The sequence below is a fragment of the Euwallacea fornicatus genome, chromosome 38 (genome assembly GCF_040115645.1).
Source record: "Euwallacea fornicatus isolate EFF26 chromosome 38, ASM4011564v1, whole genome shotgun sequence".
NCBI lineage: Eukaryota > Metazoa > Arthropoda > Insecta > Coleoptera > Curculionidae > Euwallacea > Euwallacea fornicatus.
The window spans coordinates 1,450,344-1,457,324 of record NC_089578.1 but is presented as its reverse complement, the minus strand read 5'-3'; the positions used below and the strand labels follow the sequence as shown (position 1 = coordinate 1,457,324).

The 6,981-nt window shown below is 49.1% G+C and overlaps 1 non-coding gene across 1 annotated transcript; it reads right to left on the bottom strand.

The window, feature by feature from the left end:
• Positions 1 to 480: 480 nt before the first annotated feature.
• On the bottom strand, positions 481 to 552 carry TRNAE-CUC (transfer RNA glutamic acid (anticodon CUC)). The gene has a single exon. It is a non-coding gene; the product is annotated as a tRNA-Glu (tRNA).
• Between the last annotated feature and the right edge of the window lie 6,429 nt (positions 553 to 6,981).

The following is a 6,981-nucleotide window of genomic DNA, read 5'->3' as shown; positions in this document are numbered from 1 at the left end:
TCAAAGGGGGCAAAAAAGAGTTTTTGATGTGATGTCTGCGATTTTCGTGTAGGCTTCCGGCATAAACGCACTAATCGAAGTTTCTTTCGTCCAGGGTGGCCCAGAAGAACATACCAAAAATTCAAAAAAACTCAAAAGTTTTTTTGGATGATACACTCAGAAACGGTCGTCGATTTCCGAAGAAACAGTGGCGTGCAAACCTTTCGAAAGCGAACGCGTGACATGGCGACAACGAAAAAGCTCAGAAGTCCATGCTCACGTCCATGCTGCGGCAACTGAACGATTTTTATTTTTCCTGACCTTATCGGGGCTCTCACCGGCACTTCTTCGCAGACTTTCTCTTCTATAAAAAAAAATCCGCCTGCTATGGCGTCGGCCGTTCCGTTTTTGTGCAGCTATTGCGAATTTTGTTTCCATTTTGCACCGGTTCAGTACGGACTTGGGCAAAATGAAGGAAAAAAAAGAGAAAAAAAATATCTGTTCCGGTACCGGGAATCGAACCCGAGCCTCCTGGGTGAGAGCCAGGTATCCTAGCCACTAGACCATACCGGATGGCATGTGGGCTGGCGCTTACGCCGTACAACTATCCGTGCTTCTGCAAAGCTTTTGGACGTTGACGCGTCGATCTCGTGGGGCCCCTCTTGTACACATTAACCCTGAACCCGTCTCGGACTGAAAATCGTCTTCTCGCAAGGCGAAAACTGCTCAGCCAGAGGTCACCGGGAGATCCACGAAATCTGGTCCGAAGCCGCCGATACGAATATCGAGTAAACTCACCCAACATAAGCAGGCAATCTGGCGGCCAAGGCTTATCGCGAAGGAGAGGATTTACTCCAGCTAAAGTATGCCAAATGCTCGATAGTCCCAAGAATGAGGCAAGTGACGAACAGACAAAGGGGCACTCGGGTGAACGCTCTTCAGGAATTGGAGGGTAAATTCGTTACAGAAGAATTTAACAAAACTGGCCATTGGCCAGGCACGAGTGAATTTCGCGCGCACAGGGTGGTCCAAATTCGAGGCCATCGCTCGGAAAGTGCGCGAGATACAAGGCGGCTCGACTTAGCCCTGATTAGATTTAGTGGGAGCGCAATTTAGCGCCCGGGAAAATACCGCTGTGGGCTCGGAAAAACCCCGGAGACACCTGGAAAAAGCTGAAATTTTAATTATTTTCTGACTTTCCTTAAAAATGTATTTCTAAAGAAATGTCGCTTCATTATTACCACTTTTCTTTAGCACATTAATTTTCGTTTATTTACCAAAAATGGAAACTTTTCAGTTGCCATCGTTCCATTGCACGAAATAAATTGGATTCGTAATTTGAATCGTTTCTAATGGCACTTTTAAAGTTTCTCATTCTTGCAAATGGCGCTCTAGTGACGAGAACGTTTATTTTACTTTAATAATAATTAATATCTATCAAGTTCGTAATTTACTGAATAGATTTCATAGAACGACAATTTGACAAATAAACAACTCGGCAATTGTTTATTTATTGAGGAATAAATAAAACGAACTCAGTCTACACCCATCCGCTCGTCCAGACACGAGTGTTTCCCCGAACACCCATGGGTCCTACCGATTTGTTATAGTTAAAAAAAATTATTTACGTTATTTACTTCACATATCAAAACGGGCCGAACGCGTTCGTTGCGCGAGCAAAAGAAGCTGCAACGAAGACAGGCCCATGCCGAAGACGACACGTGCGAGAGGGACACACAGCTTCGTACGTCCTGTATCTGTTACTTTTTTCTTCGGTGGTTGTGATAGACCACCGGTCTAGCTAGGGCAAAGGGTGACGAAAGACGAGACAAAACATCCAGACCCCTGTTTAAAAAAATTGGGTCTGAGGATGGCGGGCCGAGGACGAAACGTCGGATTTCGAGTTGCACGGCGCCACCTTGTAGCGACGGAAAAGAGCTGACAACGAAGCGACGTCTGCGCAAAAGGAGCCGGGAAAAATCGGAGACGATTCGCGTGGCAAAATGTCGTTTTTTTTTTGTTTTTTGGTTTTTTTCTGGACACATCCGGAGGTGTTCGGAACTTTGGCGAGTTGCCGGAAGCATTTTTTTCAAATTGCGCGCCTCCGTCCTCCAACGCAAGCGACCTCCGTCTCTTGCAGTTCGCGAGATCCCAACGAATCCGGACCGCCCTGCAGGGGATTGGTCCGGGGTTTCCAGGAAAAAATGGAAAATACTTTTAGCGCAAAGCTTGTGGGGCTCGGCCCGAGTCGCCTGAAAACGTTACGTGGCGCAACGGATGAATATTGCAAAGTCAAAAAAGCACGCGGAGCCGGTGGATTTATAATTGAACGCCCTGTGGATTTTATGTAGAAATATATAACTTGCCGGCGTGTGGTTTATCCGTTTTCGCGGTATTCGCATTTAAAATTTAAAAATCAAGCTCATATTGTTTTTCCAAATACCAGTTGCCATGAATAAACAAACGAGCCTCAACGTCATTCGCGATTGTTATTTGTTCGGCTGTCGCATTTTCTTCATTCCAAAAGTCAACAAGTTATACATGTTCTTTTATATAAAATCTACAGGGTGTTCCGTCATAAATTTGCGTAAATTTTCGGTCTTTGCATTGACCGCGCGTCGCGCTACGTGACACTCTCGGCCGAGTTCGGACAAGCCCCACAAGTTTTGCATTTAAAGTTCTTTTCGCACGACGTAAGCGCGGTTGCGCCGTGACCACACGGACCGACCCTGTGCGTGCGGCATTCGCACTTAACCCGCTCGAAATTGACGAGCGAACCCCTCTCGATTGGTGGATGTCGGCATGAGTTTAGATGAGCCTTTTCCCTGATTCCGACCCAAGTGACGTCCCCCTCGGATCGACGCCCCGCGCTTGGCGAACGCCCTGTAGAGCGCCGCAATTGCCATCCGAGGGATGCGACATCAGAACGTGAACGCGGGGAGAAATGGGAAACGCGACCCCGCGACATTGCAACGGATCGTAAAGAAATTCGTTAAAGAGTCGCGGTTAGCGATTTAACCAGTTGATATGGGCGTCATAGGAATGTCTCATGATGTTTCATTCAGTAGTCGATTTGAATGTGGCGTAGATAAGGAGGAAGCCGCCGAACGAGGACTCGGTATTTGCTTTTGTGCCGATTCTCAAGATACAATAATTATTGCGAAGGCCAACCTCCAATGCCAATCATCCTACTTTGTCTGTGTCACACAAGGGCATTTCTTGTTAGAGACAAAAGAGGCCGGGTGGGACGTCGATTCGTGAACCCGAAGAACTTTTGGCGCGACAGTTCCCGAGGCCCGTCGCCATGGCGACTTCTGATGCAGCCCCAAAAATCCGACGGGGTCGTGCCCGGTGGGCGGGCCGGCCAAGGGCGTTCGGGACGAGCGTCTGAGCGACGCGGGCGAGTGCCCGTGCGCCAAACATCCCCGAACGAGTCTCGCACCCCGCGCGTGTGCCTTTTTCGGAAAATTCGGCTCGTCCTTTCCCCCTTTTACCGCCCCTCCCCGCCCCGAATCTCCGACAGCCGCGCCGTGCCCGTTTCGGCGCTTTCAGAATCGACTCCCAAGCAATTCCTTAGGTCGGTCCGTTGGGCTTTGTCCCGATTAGCCAAAGAAAAGAAATCGCGAGGGTCGGATGCCCTTGAGCATCCCCAAGGCCGGGTCCTGCACCAGAAGAAGGGTGAACAACCGAAACGACGATGCACCTCAGACTGCAGCAGCGTCTGGGACCGCCGCCCGTCGGCCTTTATGAAATGCTCGTCTTGGGCCGGCGAAAGGGGGCCCCATTTTCCTCCGTCTCTCAATTCGGTTGTCGTTTCTCGCGCGAGGAATAAAAATATCAACATTCGAAAATAAATAAAGTCTGAGACGCATAAATCCGGAGTCTCAGCGTTGATCTTGAACTTTTTGCGGTATTTAACTCATCACGAATCGCCAAGTTCAAAATTAAAAGTTTGGCTGCGTTCTACAGTGCGTTGACCCAGGTTAAGCCTGAAAGAAATGTCCCGGATAAAGTTACAAATTCCCCTTGGATGATCGTCTGGCAATTTAAAAACGCCCACGTTTGTTGTTTCAAAGATTACTGAGCGACTAATTTGCGCCGGATTGAAATATTTAGCTGCTGTCCAATCCCGCTGGACAAGCAGTGATTTATTGGGACATCAGAAGATCGGGATTATAGCGATCGCTGTTCGGCGGCGATCAACAAGTAAAATTGCGAGAAATTTCGTTTTTTTTTTTTTTTCATTTTACGTAGGCGATCGTTTGAATTGCTCTTGAAACCGTCCTCGGTTCAGGTTAGTTCGGGCTAACCTCCCCACAGACGTCCCACACCCCGTTTACGGTGCGAAGTTTCGCACGTTTCGCAACAGGGGTCGGCCTCGGACGTCAAGTTTTGAAATCGAAAATAATCTGAGGGGGCCAAATCCGGCGAGTTGGGTGGCCAAGGGAGAAGTTTCGGCCATCGCGACGACGGAAGGGTGGACCGGTGCGTCGTGCCGATGAAACCAGACCGTCTTTCGCCAAATGCAGTCGCTTTTGCTTAATTTCGCCGCTCAAACTCGGCAATAAACTTAGATGACACTCTCAGTTTATCGTTTTTCCTTCAGTGAGATTGTCAGCAAAAATGATCTCAAAAAACTCATGCCGTCGCTATCGCTGCAGACGAAACGGTTTTCGCCTTGTTCGTGCCCGATTCTCCCCTTTGAGCCCATTGTTTTGACCTCTGTTGCGTCTCAAGTGCGCAATGATGGACCCCCGTTTCACCCATGGTTAGGAACCGACGCAGAAACTCGGCAAAAACTCCGTTTAATCAACGCCCGAACTTCTTTTGTTTCAAAAATTACTGCTGCGATCAAAAAATAAGGTGAACTTTTCATTCACGTCGCGCGTGTACCATAAAATCGTTAAATTGCTTGCTTTTTGTCGGTTGGCAGCACCGTCTCTGACATCTGTGTCAAGTGTCACGTCAATACGTTGAATCGCCGCAGAGGCGCACCTGTTTTTGTAGACATGCAGAAGTGAATTTTGGGATCTTTATTCTACCGGATTCCGTTGAGGGAAAAATTTTCTTTAAATTCTGTTTGAGGAACGAACGTTCTGCCGCGGAAACGTTGCGGATGTTACGACTATGTCGCAAAAAAAATTTACGAGTCGTAAAGTAAAAAAGGCCGAGAAGGGGTGCAAGACGAACAGCGCCCCGAACGACCATCGACATTTATCACGTCAAAGAAATCGAAGATTTGTTACTCTAAAATTCTCGATTGGCCATTAGGGGCTTGCTGCTGCCACGGCCATTCCACCGGGACCACCCCTGACCGTTTTAAAAAATGCCTTGCGCCTCGACCGCCTTAAATCTCGATTCGCTCCAAACAAATAATTTTTTTTTTTTTTTTGGAAAGAAACGTCGCCTTCAAAATTACCAAAAAATTACTTCTGACCACTAGGACGTCATTAAACGCGCCATTACGGGAGGTGACAGTTGAGCCTGCGCGTACGACCCCGAAACAACCGACGAACAGAGCGAATCTCGTGCAAAGGGTGGAAAAAACCTCGCCAAACCGGCCCGAAAGTCAATGTCACGTTCAGTGTCCCATTCAGTGTCCCATTCAAAATGGCCGGACGGTTTTTGGTTTGTCCGCCACGATAACGCGCCTGGCATCGGTTCTTCGAGGACGTTTTGCCAGAAACCCGACCCGCATCGGGCCGCAACCACCGTTTTCACCAGATTTAACACTGCCGGACTTCTGGCCCCTAGATAAGCCCGAAAGACCGCTCCGGGGACGCAGTTTCGGCTCGATTGAGGAGGTGAAGGCCGAAGAATCGCGGGAGGTACTGAAGCCCATCCCGGAAACACTTCTCCGACCGTTTCGAAGATCTGAAAAAACGATGGCGTAACCGCGTTGCGTGGGACGGGAAGTACTTTGAAGGCGACCATGATTTATTTGGAAGAAGAAATAAAAAAAATTATTTCATAAGTAAATTCACTCGATTTTTGATCGCAGTGGCACATTGCGGGTTTCGCCCAGTACCTCGCTGTACTCGATGGGTCGAGTGAGTAGCGTGCCGGAAGTCTCCGAGGGGCTTAGGACCCCCCGTGAGTCATATGATTTATTGATATTTTGGTAGTGAACAGTCACCGTTGATTTATTCTTACGAGCAAACACTTCCTGACTTGACATTAAGAGAGTCGATAGAATTCCGCAGTCATATTCTTGCACTGTAATGTAATACGCCGTTCCTGCTCATGGCAACTGCTTGATGGCAACAGTGCTCTTTTGGTCGCTTTCGCAAAGTGAAAATTTCCTTGATCGATCCCCTGAATTTGAGGCCAAATCATCGTCGTTCCATCAATTTTAAGTGCAAGACATTTCCCACGGAAACGCCAAGAGAGATTGTTATTAATTGGCGGAAACTGGCTGGACGCGATTGCGCATCGACGATTCGGGCCTAAAGTCGTTCCATTTCGTAACTAGTCACGAAACGAACGGGGGCACGTCGTGGCAGTGCCGAGCTGACCGGACGGGTGGCGGCGTGCCGGGGACCTCCGAGGGGCTCGAGACCCCGATGGGCGATGTGATTCATTTGAGATTTAGGGGCGGGACAGTACCCGTCCTCGCAAGCGAACGGTTCCCCCTTCGTAGACGTCACTGGCGAAACGTCACCGGGGCTGATTATTGCGGGCCAACGGCCTTGTCACCGCTCGCCGAATGTTTTCTTCGGCTTATCGCCCGTTCGGGGCACTAATCGGTCACGTGCTAGCGGCCGACGGCGCCCGGAGAGTGCCGAGCTTCGCACGTTTCCATTGCAGGAGAATTCCCGGAAACGATGCGGATCATCGGGCGCAGAAACAAAGGCACCCGCCGCTCCTGCGCATGGCCGCATTTGCATCTCAATAATCGTATCTCAGCCGGGGCAAGACAAAACACGCTCGTTTTTCCGCGAAATTACAATACTTACGATAATGTCCGGTCTAAAACCCCCCAAATTGTTTTTACTGCCTGTT